At 43.0% G+C, this 18,846-nt stretch overlaps 1 non-coding gene across 1 annotated transcript; it reads left to right on the top strand.

Annotated features, from left to right (window-relative positions):
• Positions 1–17,727: 17,727 nt before the first annotated feature.
• On the top strand, positions 17,728–17,832 carry LOC111825273. Its single transcript, XR_002828448.1, has one exon. It is a non-coding gene; the product is annotated as a U6 spliceosomal RNA (small nuclear RNA).
• Positions 17,833–18,846: the final 1,014 nt, after the last annotated feature.

The raw sequence follows: 18,846 nt of genomic DNA, 5'->3' as shown, positions 1-18,846 counted from the left end.
TTGCTGGGCTTCAGCATTGCTGACCAGACGAAGTCCCTGGTGCAGCTGGTTCTGGGCTCTATGAAAAGATAAAAAAAAGTAGAAACAATGTTCCCAACTCGGATACACACACAGCAAAACTCTTACACTAAAACAAGAGCACTTGGACTCTGACTTCCCATGGCCACACATGGAGCTGCTGTTTCCTGCCCTGCTCTATGGGTGTCCCATTTCTCCTTCTTGGTGTCATTCACTCCATTCAGCCCAGCATGCACAGAGTAGACAGTGCGGTGAGCAAGAGATGCCTGAAGAAACAGACCACACAGGTCTGGACTTGGGGGAAAGCTGTGCCACTCTGGGCATTTTCACATTCATTCTGCACCAATACCCCCTAAGTATGTTCATATCCCCATTTTAAAGCAAAGGAAATGAGTTTTAGAGAAGCTGTCATCTACCATAGCCAACAAGCTGCAGAACAGAATTTGGACCCAAGACCCTGGGGTCTCCTGGTTCTCCCACACTCATTCACCCTGAATGACTCAGATGACATAAAAAAGAGTGGAGTTACAAAGCTGGGCTCAAAACAGAGGCATTGGCGAGCTTGGAAATGGTTTGATCGCTATTCCTAGGAGGCAATGGCAAGAATACTTACTATTTACTGGTGGCAGTTACCCAAGCACTAGATTTTAAGCATTTTATGTGCAGAATCTCATTTAATCCTTTTTGTACTCAGATAAGGCAGTCATTACTATCCCAGTCTTATATCTGGGAAGACAGGTTTAGAAGACAAGCAGCCCATGATCTCACAGCAAGATGCGTGATGGAGCTGGTACTGAAACCCGGGTGTGGAGAATGTGGAAGCTTGTGCTCTGACCTGTGGGCGTGGCAGCAGCTGAGGGGAGGGCATCCTCACACTCCTATAAAGCATGGGTACAGATACGGGGTATATATAGCTTACGATCATGCAGACATGCTCATTAATACAACAGTGCAGCCTCTCAGTCCAGTCACCACTGATTAGCAGAAAAATCCATGCCTACTGACAACTTATCCAATTATATTGGTGATTATAATAGGGCTTTCTGGCAATGGGGCTGATTTAAATTGCCTAAAATCCTTAGGATTGCCAAAGTAGAACAACTTTTTATTTTTTTAATTTTTTATTGATTAAGTTATTACATATGTGCCATTATCCCCACATTACCCCCCACACCCCTCTCATGCCCTCACCCCCTGTTGTCTATGTCCATTGGTTAGGCCTATAAGCTTGCATATAAGTCCTTTGGTTGATCTCTCCCCCTTACCCCCACCCTTCCCTATCTTTCTTCTGAGGTTTGACAGTCTGACTGATGCTTCTCTGTCTCTGGTTCTGTTTTTGTTCATCAGTTTATGTTGTTCATTATATTCCATAAAAGAGTGAGATCATGTGATATTTATCTTGCTCTGACTGGCTTATTTCACTTAGCATAATGCTCTCCAGTTCCATTTGCTGTTGCAAATGGTAAGAACTCCTTCTTTTTTTTTTTACCTCTGAGTAGTATTCCATTGTGTAGATGTACCACAGTTTTCTAATCCACTCATCTACTGATGGGCACTTAGGCTGTTTCCAAATCTTAGCTATGGTGAATTGTGCTGCTATGAACATAGGGGTGCAAATATCCTTTCTAATTGGTGTTTCTAGTTTCTTGGGATATATTCCTAGAAGTGGGATCACTGGGTCAAATGGGAGTTCAATTTTTAACTTTTTGAGGAAACTCCATACTGTTCTCCACAGTGGCTGCACCAGTCTGCATTCCCACCAGCAGTGCACGAGGGTTCCTTTTTCTCCACATCCTCTCCAGCTCTTGTCGTTTGTTGATTTGCTGATGATAGCCATTCTGACAGGTGTGAGGTGGTACTGCATTGTTGTTTCAATTTGCATCTCTCAGATGATTAGTGACTTTGAACATGTTTTCATATGTCTTTTGGCCTTTCTTCTGTCTTCTTTCAAAAAGTATCTATTTAGGTCCATTGCCCATTTTTTGATTGGGTTGTTTATCTTCCTTTTGTTAAATTGTATGAGTTCCCTGTAAATGTTGGAGATTAAACCCTTATCAGTGATAACGTTTGCAAATATGTTCTCCCATGCAGTGGGCTTTCTTGTTGTTTTGTTGATGGTTTCCTTTGCTGTGCAAAAGCTTTTTATTTTGATGTAGTCCCATTTGTTTATTTTCTCTTTAGTTTCCATTGCCCTAGGAGCAGTATCAGTGAAGAAATAGCTTCGGCATATGTCTGAGATTTTGTGAATTCCTCTAGTATTTTTATGGTTTCCTGTCTTATATTTAAGTCCTTTATCCATTTTGAGTTTATTTTTGTGTATGGTGTAAGTTGGTGGTCTAGTTTCATTTTTTTGCATGTATCTGTCCAATTTTCCCAACACCATTTATTGAAGAGGCTGTCTTGGCTCCATTGTATGTTCACGCCTCCTTTGTCGAATATTAATTGAGCATAGTTTTGTCTGTTATTGTGCCAGTACCAGGCAGTTTTGAGAACAGTGGCTTTGTAATACAGCTTAATATCTGGTATTGAGATCCCACCTACTTTGTTCTTTCTCAGGATCGCTGCAGCTATTCGGGGTCTTTTTTTATTCCAGATGAATTTTTGGAAAGTTCATTCTAGGTCTGTGAAATATGCTGTTGGTATTTTAATGGGGAGTGCATTGCATCTATAGATTGCTTTGGGTAGTATGAACATCTTGATGATATTGATTCTACCAATCCATGAAAATGGTATGTTCTTCCATCTGTTTATCTCTTCCTCTATCTCCTTTTTCAGTGTCCTGTAGTTTTCTGGGTGGAGGTCTTTTACCTCCTTAGTTAAGTTTATTCCAGGTATCTTAATTTTTTTGGTGCGATGGTAAATGGGATTGCTTTTTTAGTCTCTCTTTCTGTAAGTTCATTATTGGTGTATAGAAATGCCACAGATTTCTTGGCATTAATTTTGTATCCTGTCACATTGCCAAATTCATTTATTAAGTCTAATAATTTTTTGATGGAGTCTTTAGGGTTTTCTATTTACAGTATCATGTCATCTGCAAATAAGGACAGTTTTACTTCTTCTTTTCCAATTTGGATGCCTTTTATTTCTTCTTCTTGTCTAATTGCAATGGCTAGTACTTCCAGGACTATGTTGAACAGGAGTGTTGAGAGTGGGCATCCCTGTCTTGTTCCTGTTCTTAGGAGAAATGGTGTTAGTTTTTGTCCATTGAGTATGATGTTGGCTGTGGGTTTGTCATATAAGGCTTTTATTATGTTGAGGTATGATCCTTCTATTCCCACCTTGCTGAGAGTTTTTATCAGGAAATGGTGTTGGATTTTGTCAAATGCTTTTTCTGTGTCAATTGATATGACTATGTGGTTTTTTTCTTTCAATTTGTTTATGTGATGTATCACGTTTATTGGTTTTCGGATATTGTACCATCCTTGCATCCCTGGGATAAATCCTACTTGGTCATGGTGTATGATCTTTCTGATGTACTGCTGGATCCGATTTGCTAGAATTTTGTTGAGGATTTTGGCATCTATGTTCATGAGGGATATTGGCCTGTAATTCTCTTTCACTGTGTTGTCTTTATCTGGTTTTGGTATTAGGGTGATGCTGGCTTCATAGAATGTGCTTGGAAGTGTTCCTTCCTCTTGAATTTTTTGGAATAGTCTGAGGAGGATAGGTTTTAGTTCTTCCTTGAATGTTTGGTAAAACTCCCCTGTGAAGCCGTCTGGCCCTGGGCTTTTGTTTGCTGGAAGCTTTTTGATGACTGCTTCAATTTCTTCCATAGTTATCGGCCTATTGTGATTTTTAGAATCTTCCTGATTGAGTTTTGGAAGGTTTTATTTTTCTAGGAATATGTCCATTTCCTCCAGGTTGTCTAGTTTGTTAGAATAGAGTTGTCCATAGTATTTTTTAACAATCTTTTGTATTTCTGTGGGGTCTGTTGTTATTTCACCTTTTTCAGTTCTGATTTTGTTTATTTGGGTCCTCTCTCTTTGCTTCTTGGTGAGCCTGGCTAGAGGTTCATCAATCTTGTTTATCCTTTCAAAGAACCAGCTCTTGGTTTCATTGATCTCTCTCTCTCTCTCTCTCTCTCTCTCTCTCTCTCTCTCTCTCTATACATATATATATATATATATATATATATATATATATATATATATGTCATTCATTTCTGCTCTGATCTTTATTATCTCCTTTCTTCTGCTCACTCTGGGCTTTTCTTTTTGTAGAGTTAGATGATTTATTATCATTTTTTCTTGTTTTTTTTGAGGTAGGCTTGGAGAGCTATGAACTTCCCCCTGGGGACTGCTTTCATTGTGTCCCATAAATTTGGGATTGTTGTGTTTTTATTGTCCTTAGTTTCCAGGATGTTTTTTAATTTTTTCTTTGATCTCTTTGGTAACCCAATCATTGTTTAATAGCATGCTTTTCACCTTCCAAGAGTTTGAATTTTTTGGATTGTTTTTATTGTAGTTTATTTCTAATATTATGCCATTGTGGTCTGAGAATATGCTTGATATGATTTCAATCTTCTTGAATTTGGGAAGACTTTGCTTGTGACCCAATATGTCGTCTATTTTTGAAAATGTCCCATGTGCATTTGAGAAGAACATATATTCCGTGGCTTTGGGGTGAAATGTTCTGAAGATGTCAATTAAGTCCATTTGCTCTAGTGAGTCATTTAGGATTGCTGTTTCTTTGCTGATTTTTTGTGTAGAGGATTTATCCAGTGATGTCAGTGGTGTATTAAAGTCCCCTACTGGGACTGCCCCAGTGAGGTCGAGACGACCCCGGTGAGGCTGAAACGGCCCCGATGAGCCTGAAACAGCCCCCAGGAGGCTGGGATGGCCCCTGTGAGGCTGAGATGGCCCTTGTGAGACTGAGAGGGCCCCTGGGAAGCTGAGAAAAATACCACATGAACTCACTCATTTATGGATAATAAGAAACATTATAGACTGATGAACAAAAATGGATACAGAGGCAGAGCAGCATTGAGCAGAATGTCAAACTACAGTGGGAACCCTGGGGAGGGTTGGGGGGAGTAGGAAATCAACCGAAGGACTTATATGCATGCATACGAGAATAACTAATGGACACAAGACACTGGAGGGTGGGGGAAGCCGGGGGAATGTCAAGGGGGAGACAAAAAGGAGACCTGTGTAATACTTTAAGAAATAAAAAAAATAAATAAAATAAAGTCTCCTACTATGATTGTATTGTTGTCGATCTCTCCCTTGATATCTTCCAGGAGTGTTTTTATGTATTTGGGTGCTCCTGCATTGGGTGCATATATGTTTATCTGGGTTATATCCTCTTGTTGTATCGATCCCTTTAGTATTATGACATGGCCTTCCTTATCTCTTGTTGTGGCCTTCACTTTGAGGTCTATTTTGTCAGATATAAGTATTGCTACCCCAGCTTTTTTTTCATCTCCATTTGCCTGAAAGATATTTTTCCATCCCTTCACTTTCAGTCTGTGTGAGGCCCCTATTCTGAGGTGGGTTCTAGTAGACAGCATATAAATGGGTCATGTTTTTTTTTATCCATTCAGCCACTCAGTGTCTTTTGATTGGAGCATTTAGTTCATTTACATTCAAAGTTATTATTTAAATATACTTGTTTGTAGCCATTATTATTTTTTGTGCCTGTTTTCTTTATTAGCTTTTTACTTCTTCTTTTTACACCAGTCCCATTAGCATTTCTTGCAATTGCTGGCTTGGTGGTGATAAACTCCCTGAGCCTTTTTTTTTTTTTTTTTTTTGTCTGTGAAGCTTCTTATTTCCCCTTCAATTTTGAATGATAGCCTTGCTGGATAGAGTATTCTTGGATTCAGTCCCTTGCTTTGCATCACTATGTAAATTTCCTTCCATTCCTTTCTGGCCTGATGTGTTTATGTTGAAAAATCATTTAATAATCTAATGGGAGATCCCTTGTGTGTAACTTTCTGTCTCTCTCAGGCAGCCTTTAAGATTCTCACTCTGTCCTGAACATTTGCCATGGTAATTATGATATGTCTTGGTGTGGGACTTTTCGGGTTCACCTTGTTTGGGACTCTCTGTGCTTGTGTGACTTTTTTCTTCCCCACCTCAGGGAAGTTTTCTGACATTATTTCTTCAAATAGGTTTTCTAACCTTTGTTCCTCTTCCTGTTGTTCTAGCACCCCTATTATTCTTATGTTGCTTCGTTTCATGTTGTCCCATAGCTCCCTTAGGCTCTCCTCTTGTCTTTTAATTTTTTTCTCCAATTGCGGTTCAGTTTGGGTGTGTTTTGCTTCCCTGTCTTCTAATTCACTAATTTGGTCCTCTGCTTCTCCTAGTCTACTGTTGAAACTTTCCATGGTGTTCTTTATTGCAGCTATATCACTCTTCATTTCTTCTTGATTCTTACATAAGTTATTGATTTTTTTCATCCATTTCTTCTTGATTCTTACATAATTTGTTGATTTTTTTCCTCCATCTGGTTTATGAACTGTATGACCTTTATTCTGAATTCTTTTTCTGACATATTGCATGCCTCTGTTTCACTTAGCTGCTTTTCTGACAATTCTTCCTTTTCTTTCCTTTGGGGTTTTTTTGTTTACCCATTTTTGGTCTCACCAACTGATCTAGATGTTGAGTAGTGCAGGGGCTGCTCCTTGGGTGGCAATGGCTTCCTGGGCTGCGGTTGCTCCTTGGGTGGTCCCGGAAGTGGCTGCTCCTCAGTTGGCAGCAGCTTCTCTGGTGGGTGCCTTTCGCAGCAGTGGTGTCTCCTCTGGCTGGTGGGGGAGGCTGCTCACACAGCTGCTGTTCCTTGGACAGGGGTGGGCTGATCACGAAGCTGCTGCTCCTCAGATGGGGGCGGGCTGAGCACAGCTGCTGCTCCTTGGATGGGGGTGGGCTGTTCATGTGGCTTCTGCTCCTTGGATCGGGGCTGGCTGCATGCTGCTGCTGTTTCTCAGATGGGGTGGGCTGCTTGTGTGGCTGCTGCTTCTTGGACAGGAGCAGGTTGCTTACAGGGCTATTGCTCCTCATACAGGTGTGGGCTGCTCGTGCAGCTGCTGCTCCTTGGATGGGGGTGGGCTGTTCATGTGGCTTCTGCTCCTTGGATCGGGGCTGGCTGCATGCTGCTGCTGTTTCTCAGATGGGGTGGGCTGCTTGTGTGGCTGCTGCTTCTTGGACAGGAGCAGGTTGCTTACAGGGCTATTGCTCCTCATACAGGTGTGGGCTGCTCGTGCAGCTGCTGCTCCTTGGATGGGGGATGGGCTTCTTGCGCAGTGGCTGCTCCTCGGGTGGGAGTGAGCTTCACATGTGGCTGCTACTCCTCGGACGGGGGTGGGCTGCTCACCCAGCTGCTTCTCATCAGACAGGTGCAGGCTGCGTGTGGCTGCTGCTCCTCAGACGAGTGCTGGCTGTGCAGGGCTGCCGCTCCTCAGATGTGGGTGATCTGCTCATGTGGCTGCTGCTCCTCGGACAGGGGCGAGCTGCTCGGGAGGCTGCTGCTCCTCGGGTGGGAGTGAGATGCACGTGTGGCTGCTGCTCCTCTGATGGGGGCAGGCCGCTCACCCAGCTGCTGCTCGTCAGACAGGTGCAGGCTGCATGTGGCTGCTGCTCCTCAGACCAGTGCGGACTGCATAGGGCTGCCGCTCCTCAGACATGGGCGGTCTGCTTGTGTGGCTGCTGCTCCTTGGACTGGGGCAGGCTGCTTGAGCAGCTACTGCTCCTCGAATGGGGGCAGGCTGCTCGCAGCGCTGCTGTTCCTCATACAGGTGTGGGCTGCTCACACAGCTGCTGCTCCTCGGATGGGGGCAGGCTGCTTGTGTGGCTGCTGCTCCTCGGACAGGGGCAGGTTGCTCGCACAGCAGCTGCTCCTCAGACGGGGGTGGGCTGCGTGGGGCTGCCATTGCTCAATTGTGGGCAGGCTGCTGCTCCTCGGACAGGGCAGGCTGCTCATGTGGTTGCTGCTCCTCGGATAAGGGAGTGGGCTGCTCACACAGCTGCTGCTCCTTGGACAGGGGCAGGCCACGTGAGGCTTCTGCTCTTAGGCCTGGGACAGGCTGCTCATGGGGTTGCTGCTCCTTGGACAGGAGTGGGCTGCTCACATGTCTGCTGCTTGCGTGGTTGCAATACTCTGGGCTAAGGCGTTGGGCCGGTCAGAGGGGAGCATGCTTCAGAACTCACAGGAGCCTGCGCCCAGGGTGGCTGGAGACTCGTTGACTGTGGGACCACAGCCGAGGTAGCAGCCTGGCAGGGGTGGCTGTAGAGTCCCAGGAGTTATCTGAGGGCACCCTGGGTGGAGGTGAGGCTGGGCTCCCAGTTGCAGCAGCTTTCCCCTTCAAAAGGCTAGGCCTCTGAGGATGAGCCGGCCTCCCGGTACTATTTACAATGGTAGCAGAGGCTGCCTAGTTAGGCGAGCCCAGTTAGCCTGCCCCCGAAGGTCCTGTGGGATCTAATTGTGCCTCACTCACACACACACACACACACACACACACACACACACACACATCCCTCATGACCACATACTCTTGTTTTGCTCCCTCACTCATTCATGCTCTCTCCTTCACTGCCGCCTTCTTCCTGCCTCTGTAGTTGGGTCTGGGGTGTTATTGACCCGTTCGTGAATGGAGTTTCCTCTCCAGGTGTCTGGTTATGAGGCTCGCTCTCTAGCACCTGGCCAGACAGGATAAAATTCACCTCGACAAGACACAACACAAAGGGAACAAAACATGAATGTACTCATGACAACAATAACCCCACTATAAGTGACCACCTGAGAAAAGAGAATTAGGGGAGAGAAAAGAGAGCATAAATGATATCAAAAAGAGAGAAAAATATAAGAAAAAGGAATAAAAAGGAGAATATATATATATATATATATATATATATATATATATATGGGGGAAAACACCACAGAACCAATAGATAAACAAACAAACAAACAAAAATACAAACACCAACTCCTCAGCAAAGAGGGTGGGGCAGAATCTGTAGAGGCTGAGCTTATATACAGAAAATAAGGTTAAGAATTGGATAAATATGGGGAGGATCTCAGTTCAGTATAGAGGAAGTAGAAAGGGGATGGGTGGAAAAGAAGAAAGAGAATGAGAAGAAAATAAGAATAATAATAAATTTACAAAAAAATTGATTTAAAAAATGTTATAAAAATAGCAAATAAAAATAAAATAAAATAGAGTGATGGGAAAATAATGTGAAAAGAAATAGAAAATAAAGCAACAAACAAAAAAAACAGGAAAACAAAGAAAAAAGAAGAAAAAAGATAACAAAATGATAATAATAAAAATAAAAATGAAACAGTGAAGTGTTGTTCCTTTGGCTGGCTTAAGATCCCAGTCTTCTGTACTGTACTGTTCCTCAGGTTCCTGTTGCTGGGACTGAAGGTCTCTCTTTAGGCCAGTCCCTTGGGACTCTAATGGACTATTTAGATTTTTTTTTAATCCTTTGTACCATTCAGGGTGGAATCTGGGTGTGGCTGTATTGGTTGCCTGGATACTGGATGGAGGGGCTATCTCTTCAGGACAAAATGGCTGCCCAGGTCCCGGGCTCAGGCATGACTCAGCGCCAGACTCCCTGCCACTTCTCCTGGACCCCTCTCTCTCCCCAGATTCCACAAGTCCACACCTTCTCCCACACTGCAGCCACGGGTAAGTGTCTGTATCTGAAAGATCCTATGCACTAGGCTCAATGAAGAAAGGCACAGGCCACAGAAGGGGGAAAGGCTGCGCCTCTGCGCGCTCCTCTCCTGCTGGCACTCCTCTTCAGCCTTTCCTGACTGTGGACCCAGATCGAGAGTCCCCTGCCATCCAGCAGTTCTGCGGACCTTCTTTCTACAGTCAGACACTGTGCCTGTCCCAAGGGAGCGGCTCGGTGCCGGTGTCGTGCAGATTCCCTCTGACCCTCAGAGCTCAGAGGTCTGGCCGAATCTCCTTCCCAAATCCTTGATTTTACCTTTCTCCAGGGATCCTCTGCCCTTCCCGGCTGCAGATGTCTCCCAGCTGAGTCTCCTTCGCCAATTCGGGCTGGATGTTACTCATTTCAGCTGCTCACCCTATCTGCTTCAGGACAAGGCTCAGGACACGTCCGGCTATACCGCCGCCATTTTATCTCTCTCCTATAACAACTTTTTAATACAAGGCTAATCTTTCAACAGAAGGAAGTGTGGGGCAGGGAGGGGAAGGATAATTGCCAAGTGCCATAAACTATAGAGAACCCAAATGCCGACATCGTAAATGTTTGAGCGATGCCCCGGGACAAGGGTGGTCCTAATCCCCTTAATGGAGAGCTTGAACTGGAAGCAAGACTTTGAATCCTCACAAGGAGAGTAATTGGAACTGAGAACAAGCCTAAACAAAGTACTTAATTCCCAAAACCCTTTGTACATAAGCCGGTGGGTGAGGAAAAACTGACCCATTGGCACAAGCCATTGAAAAGAGGTTGGTCTACTTTAGCACTAAGGGAAAAGTTCCCCTGAGAATTCAGAACTCCAGGCCTTCTCTTTATAGGGTGGAAGTTGAGTTGACATCACCCTAGCATCTCCCAGCCACATAAAATTGGCTGCAAAACAGATCTGTAAGGACTTTTACAATGAAGCCACAGGAGATTCTCATGAATGAAGAATGCCCTTCTAAATGCAAGCTAGTAATCAAACTGACAAAATTCATGAGGAAACAGCCCACAGTTAGCAAAAGTTCGCAAACGGAATGGGCGGCAAAATTCACACTGTAACTATTTGAGATGATAAAATGGCCATATGAAAGGAATGGAAAAGAATGCTGAACCCTATAAAAATACAAAGCAATGAATCAAATTTTTTAAAAAGAGCAAGCTCCTATTTAAAAATAAAGCTTGGGGAGGGGTTGAAAACTACAACTAGGACTTTCAGAAATGAAAACTATATACTATTTTAATTGCAAGCTCCACAAAAAGGTGAAATAACAGAATATACACAGTACAAGAGAGATTTGGTAGAACTGACTGGTGCATCTGAAATAAAGAGATCAAACTTGTACACGGGAACTCAGAGATATGGAAACCAGCAGAAAAATCATCACACTAACAGGTGTTTCAGAAGAAAATAGGCAGATATGAGCAGATAATTATTTACATCTTCAAATTCAAGAAGTTGAAGTCCCAAAAGGTATAAATCAATAGAAATCCAATGTTTTTAACGGACTAAAGAGTGGAGAAAAGAGGAAGCCCATTTTGAATTGCAACTGACACACTTTAAAATCAACACAGACCATGATATGGATCAGATGTATCTCCTTTTTCATGCAATAAAGATGAATTTCCTTTCTGTCTTCCATGGGACATAGTTTGAGAGTAGCACAGCTAGCAAGGAGTGGGGAATTTGAGTGAAGGGAAGCTTCCTTAAGGCAGAAAACTGGGAAAAGAGAGGCAGAGAAGGAAAGTGAGAGGGTGAGGCCTGGTGGAGGGAAGATGTTAGAGGAAAGGATCCAGCTTCTCTGAGTGCAGGAAGACCTTCTCTGAAGGAGCTACTGAGGCTGGTGTAAGGAAAGAATTAATGCCGGATCGGATAGGGACACACTAGGGAAAAGGAGCATGGTTTAATGAAAATTCTGAGTGAGTTTTCATTAGCATTTACCAAATCTTTATTACTGGGAAAGTGGCTTTTGTCTATGCCAGAGGTTCTCAACCTGTGGGTCACGAACCCTTTGGGGGTCGAACAACCCTTTCACAGGGGTCGCCTAAGACCATCGGAAAACACATATATAATTACATATTGTTTTTGTGATTAATCACTATGCTTTAATTATGTTCAATTTGTAACAATGAAATACATCCTGCATATCAGATATTTACATCACGATTCGTAACAGTAGCAAAATTATAGTTATGAAGTAGCAACGAAAATAATTTTATTGTTGGGGGTCACCACAACATGAGGAACTGTATTAAAGGGTTGCGGCATTAGGAAGGTTGAGAACCACTGGTCTATGCCATAATCACTATGTTCCTATTTTGGTTACTAATGGTCTTTATTCCTACCTTTCCGTAGGGAGAGGCTGGATGATTGCCCCACCCTCACTTTGCACCCCATTTCATATTGGAGAAAATGTAGCTGTTTTCAATTAAGCTTTATTATCATTCAAATCAACCAGCAAGATTTTCCACAGAAAGGACTATTTGTCATCATTGTGTCGTTTCTCTTGTTTGGGCCATGAACACAGGGGTTATTCTCACATTCAAATTTACCCACACACTACCAAACTTTTTTCACTTTCCCCCCCAAAGTTTGCCAATCTTAGGCAACTATTTGGTTAAGAAGTGGTTTGCATTGAAAAGTAATAAAGATTCATATTTCTGGAATAAAGTATTAGAAAGTTATATTTAAATCTGTCCTAGTTATTATCTCAGAGGAATATAAACATATTTTAGAGCTGAAAAGGATCTTGGACATGATTGTTACATAATCACTCAACTGGTGCAGCCTTTTTTAATCCTCTTTAAAAGACCCCTAGAGCAGCCTAGTTTGGTTCAGTGGATAGAGCATTGGCTTGGGGACTGAAGGGTCCCTTGTTCGATTCCGGGAAGGGCACATGCCCAGATTGTGGGCTTGATCCCCAGTAGGGGGCGTGCAGGAAGTAGCCAATCAATGATTCTCTCTCATTATTGATGTTTCTATCTCTCTCTCCCTCTCCCTTCCTCTCTGAAATCAATAAAAATATTTAAAGAAAATAAAAAAGAAAAGACCTCTAGAGCAGATCATCAGTAATGGTTTGGAAAGCCCTTTTGACATTCTCAAATATCAAATACACCCCCCTTTTATGACTGTGGAAATACTATACTGAAAATCTGGAGTTCAACAAAATGAATCAAAGAAATATTCTACTCACTCAAGGCTTTGACTTTATACATTCTGTTCCAATATCCATTTAACAAAAGTATTAAGTGTATATTTCAATGCTGGGGCTGACCAGCAGACCCTGAGTGATGGATGAATAGATTACTCTGACACACGTTTCTGTGAAAGAGAAGGCTAAGGGGCTTGTTTGGCATTAGGCAACAAAACAGCCCTGATTGCCTGCCTGGTTAGCTTTTAATTGTAACAACAGCTTGAACTAAATTTAATCTCTAGAAACAATCAGCAGGGTAAGTTTCCTTGAGAAAGCACATGCTTCTACAAGGTCAGGTCTTTAAAGACTGACATAGAGATTCTAGCAAAACACCCAGGGGATCAGACTTGTTTGGAAAAGTCAAGGTAAGGGCTGCCACCTTCAGCAAGGTACCCCCAGAGCCCCCCAACCTTTTGGAGAATCCTCCTTACAGACACTCTAACCAAGTCCCGTGTTTTCCCACATTTCAAAGCATCTCTAGCTTTGGTCCTAATGTATACAAACCAAGGCTATAAATATGCCATTGTCCTTGTTCTTTAATCATGTTTAAATGACTGCACATATGTGTGTTCTCATTTCTATCACAAGGATTTCAATAAGACAAAGCATTTCTTTCTGAAATCAATAAACAAATTGTTAAGATCACTTTCACATATAAAGGAACTACTGCCATTTTGACCCATAAATCTCTTAAAATAGTACATATTACCAATAAAGCCTTTTATGCATCTTATATTAACTTATGTTTAATATCCCTAGCTGGTTTGGCTCAGTGGATAGAGCATCGGCCTACGGACTGAAGGATCCTGGGTTCGATTCCAGTCAAGAGTACATGCCTGGGTTGGGGGTTGGATCCCCAGTAGGGGGCGTGCAGGAGGTGGCCAATCAATGATTCTTTCTCATCATTGATGTTTCTATCTCTCTCTCCCTCTCCCTTCCTCTCTGAAATCAATAAAAATATAAAAAATAATAAAGTTTAATAGAGGCTTCTATTCTATAAAAGATAATAATAGCCACCTTGATGAGTGCTTACTACAAACCACAACCTGTACTAATACATTTCTGGGAGGTATGTTAGCCCCATTCTACAAGTGAGGAAATTAAAGTTGTGGAAGGGTCTCCTGGGCAAATGGCTGGGACCCCCACTCCATACCACCTCTTCATAAAGCATGGAAAATATTGTTCCAATCTCTGTGTCTTAATCATTCAAGGCTGGAAAGAGTTAATATACAGAAAAATACAAAGGATCTAGAAAGTATTTGAGACTCCTGCCCATCTCACTGCACACTGGAGTATTTCATTGAGATAAGGATTATGCTGGAGATATCTCACCCTTTCTGTCTAGTGAGCAGAGTCTCTTGGGCATTTCTCTCACACACCTGAGTTCTGCATGGGTCTACAGGATTGAACTGAGAGGGGTAATTGTGGACCATCAGAACACGCAAGAAGAAAGTGCTGAAAATTGGAGACTGCTATTGCTTAAGTCAAGCCTAAAAGCCAGGAAGCATTTCCCCTATGGGGAAATCCACCGGTTCTATCCTGTTCCCTCAACAAAGGATAATTGCAGTTATTTAACTGACTTAAAGGCTGGGCAGCCTGTACAGGATTTCTACACAATTTCCTCCCCTGCAGGGAGCATTGCACAGCAACCTGAGTCAACTCAGATGTCAAGATAGGCTGATATGAATAGTTTTCTACTTACTGGCCATTCCTTGGGTTTGAAGCTCTTTTTATTAAACTTTAGAGTAGAGCAATGCACAAAAGAGTCTTTTCTGCTGTGGATTTAAGTGGGTGAGACTGGGGAGGAAAAACACTTCTGGTAAGTAATTATTCTGGAACACTATGCAAATGTCTCACCTCCTGAGCCCTGAAGTGGGGTGGAATGGGGAAGCAACGTGAATGTGACTGTCATCTAGAGGTGAGGTGTTGAAAGAGGCCTGATGGGGAGAGGAGAGGGAGGGGTTCCTGATAAATGCCTCTGTGGTTTGTGCTGACGTGTATACCTAGAGTGGGTGCAGGTGTGCCCAAGGGTAAATTCTAGGAGGCATACCTCTGTGGGTTGTTTGTCAAGGTGGACTCTCCCTGTGCCTAAACTAGTGAGTTCTAATAAAGCGCTTTTATTATTTCTTAGGGTCAATGCTCAGTGATTTGGAACTGAATAGGTAGATAGCAAACACTCCAGTCAGTCTCTGCAAACTCATGCCTTTGGCCACCAGAGTGGACAGCTGGGTCCCCAGGGCTGTCACTCAGTGGACTCACTGCTGACATGGCCCACTGGTTCCACTTAATGGGGTTGGTTGACACCCCTTCTGTGCTGCTACATATTGCTTACTATCAGTCCTGAGTACCACCCCATTGTCCCTACAGAGGGGAGGGTGGGCCCACAGCAGCACCATCTACCAACTGACAAGCCATTGCCTCTGATGTTCCAGTCCCTTCTGTCCCCTAGACTGTGCCCCCTCCCATCCTGCCCTGCTGCTCAGCCCTGACCTCCTCACCCCTGGAGCCTTGTTCCTGAGCAATGTCTGCCCCAGACTAAGCACTCTTGTTCCTCCCAAGACGTCCATCCCTCCTTTGATAGTCCTGGTCTTCCCTGGCCTGCTCCTGGTGTCCTGGCATTTTTCCTTCTTAGGGTGGACAAGCAGACTTTCTTCTAGACCAGTGGTTCTCAACCTTCCTAATGCCGCGACCCTTTAATACAGTTCCTCATGTTGTGGTGACCCCCAATTTCATTGTTACAAATTGAACATAATTAAAGCATAGTGATTAATCACAAAAGCAATATGTAATTATATATGTGTTTTCCGATGGTCTTAGGTCGTTCGACCCCCAAAGGGGTGGCGACCCAGAGGTTGAGAGCTGCTGTTCTAGACACTCATGCAGCCCAAACAACAAAAACAGTTTCAGATCCCCTGAGACTGTTATGCTCATTTTGCCATTTTTCCTCCCAGTGCACAATGGCAGGGACATTGTGTCTAGGTTTATTCTAGGTGCTCCAACTCAGTCAAGGAGAGATATTTGGACAAACTTTTCAACCCATGCTTCACTTGTGTTCACTATCCTGGTTTCTACATCATCAAAACAAAACTCAAAACACAGTAACCAGGCCTGCTTACCCCAAAAAACTGCATCAATCAACAATGGGGTTCAAAATGCTCTGAACTGAGGAGAGTAAAGAATTCTGTCCCCCAAATAACTTTCCCAGGCCTCGAAGGTGACAGGCTTACTACTTCTGACAAACTCACACCCTCCCAGACATATTTCCTTTTAAAAAACTTATTATGACATAGTTAACTAATGGCTTAGAAAGTTTCCCTGGAGAGCCCTCATTGTAGAAGACACTGATGATGCAAGCAGAGCTGGCAAGAAGAAAATGGGCCAGCTGGTGATCCCAGCCAAGTGCAGGCTCCGTAAGTCACACATAAAGTAAATGCAATGACAGTTCTAATGAGATTAGTCAACAACAAAAACTTTGAACTATCTAAGAAGACATTTCAAATGTGGCTGTATATGCACTGTCTTTAAGGATTAATGGAACCCAACCTGCTATCTTGACATGATCACTGATTAAATACCTGAGTGTACTATCCTATCTAATAATAGACAAAGATTGAAATTAACCATACCTCCGATACACCTCCCATTGGCTAATCAGCGAGATATGCAAATAGAATGCCAACAAAGATGGTGGCTAATTTGCATACTGCAGGCAGATCCGGCTGTGCCACCCAAGGCGAGATCCTGGCCTGCCGTGTCTTGGGCGGGGTGGGTGGGGCAGGTGGGGCAAGCTGCAGCATGATCCCAGCTGGGATCGGGGCCTGCCGTGTCTTGGGAGGGGTGGGTGGGGCGGGCAGGGCGGGCAGGGCAAGCAGCAGCGTGATCCGTGAGAGGGCACAGGTTGGGCTGAGGGACCCCCGTTCCCTGCCAGTGCACAAATGTTTGTGCACGGGCCTTCTAGTTACTAATAATATTTAAAATTGTATGTTAGGGGGCATGCAGGAGACAGCCAATCAATGATTTCCTCTCATCATTGATGTTTCTATCTCTATCTCTCTCTTCCTTCCTCTCAGAAATCAATAAAAATACATTTTAAAAAATAAAATTAGCCGAAACCGGTTTGGCTCAGTGGATAGAGCGTCGGCCTGTGGACTGAAAGGTCCCAGGTTCGATTCCGGTCAAGGGCATGTACCTGGGTTGCGGGCACATCCCCAGTAGGAGATGTGCAGGAGGCAGCTGATCGATGTTTCTCTCTCATCGATGTTTCTAACTCTCTATCTCTCTTCCTCTCTGTAAAAAATCAATAAAATATATTTAATAAAAAAAATTATAAGTTACTTTATATTTATCTTATTTAATTTTACTTTATGTGTTTATAACATACCCATCACTAATTAATTAATAATACACATACATTGTGGTCTGTGAACAAAACTTTGGTACACTGATAATGGTGTGAAATTAAAAGGTTTTAGGAGGGGAAAAAGGTGTTAGACGAGCACAGGTTCAGGTCACAGGGAACCTGTTTGGTTCATAAACCCTTGAAGATAAAAATTGTCATCACTCCAACATTACCCTGTACTTCTGTTCACTGGCTCTTCGAAACCTGCATCACAATGCTTCCACCAGCATCAAAATAATTAAAAACAGCTTTTGAAGGATCAAAGCCCAATTATAAACAGTGGGAACAGACTGGTATGCTAACCTCTCTTTTTTTGTAACTGACATTTAAGTAGCCTGCTACGCCTACTGGCTGAGTTAGCTGCACAGCCTCCTTTTCTATTCAAACCTGTAACAGCCTTAACGGAATCTCTTGGCCTATCACTCAAAAGAAGAGTTTCATACCAAGTGAGCTGAATCAGAAGTTCATAGTGCTCTAGTCGGCAGCACGTATATGAAAATTGGAAATATAGAGAGATTAACATGGCTTCTGTGCAAGGACGACATGCAAATTCAGCTAGGGCCAATTTGTATTTCTTTTGTGCTCAGTCTTTTTCCTATATCAAAGTTTGTGTTCATTTCATTGATTTAAAAGAGTTCTTTAACCCAAATAAACAAAATCAGAAATGAAAGAGGCAAAATAACAACAGACCCCACAGAAATACAAAGGATTGTTAAAAAATACTATGGACAACTCTACTCCAACAAACTAGACAACCTGGAGGAAATGGACATATTCCTAGAAAAATAAAACCTTCCAAAACTCAATCAGGAAGATTCTAAAAATCTCAATAGGCCGATAACTATGGAAGAAATTGAAGCAGTCATCAAAAAGCTTCCAGCAAACAAAAGCCCAGGGCCAGACGGCTTCACAGGGGAGTTTTACCAAACATTCAAGGAAGAACTAAAACCTATCCTCCTCAGACTATTCCAAAAAATTCAAGAGGAAGGAACACTTCCAAGCACATTCTATGAAGCCAGCATCACCCTAATACCAAAACCAGATAAAGACAACACAGTGAAAGAGAATTACAGGCCAATATCCCTCATGAACATAGATGCCAAAATCCTCAACAAAATTCTAGCAAATCGGATCCAGCAGTACATCAGAAAGATCATGCACCATGACCAAGTAGGATTTATCCCAGGGATGCAAGGATGGTACAATATCCGCAAATCAATAAACGTGATACACCACATAAACAAATTGAGGGATAAAAATCACATAGTCATATCAATTGACACAGAAAAAGCATTTGACAAAATCCAACACCATTTCTTGATAAAAACTCTCAGCAAGGTGGGAGTAGAAGGATCATACCTCAACATAATAAAAGCCATATATGACAAACCCACAGCCAACATCATACTCAATGGGCAAAAACTAAAACCATTTCCCCTAAGAACAGGAACAAGACAGGGATGCCCACTCTCAACACTCCTGTTCGACATAGTACTGGAAGTACTAGCCATTGCGATCAGACAAGAAGAAGAAATAAAAGGCATCCAAATTGGAAAAGAAGAAGTAAAACTGTCCTTATTTGCAGATG

The sequence above is a fragment of the Myotis lucifugus genome, unplaced genomic scaffold (assembly GCF_000147115.1).
Source record: "Myotis lucifugus unplaced genomic scaffold, Myoluc2.0 scaffold_19, whole genome shotgun sequence".
Taxonomy (NCBI): Eukaryota; Metazoa; Chordata; class Mammalia; order Chiroptera; family Vespertilionidae; genus Myotis; species Myotis lucifugus.
This window is presented reverse-complemented; position numbering and strand designations above follow the sequence as displayed.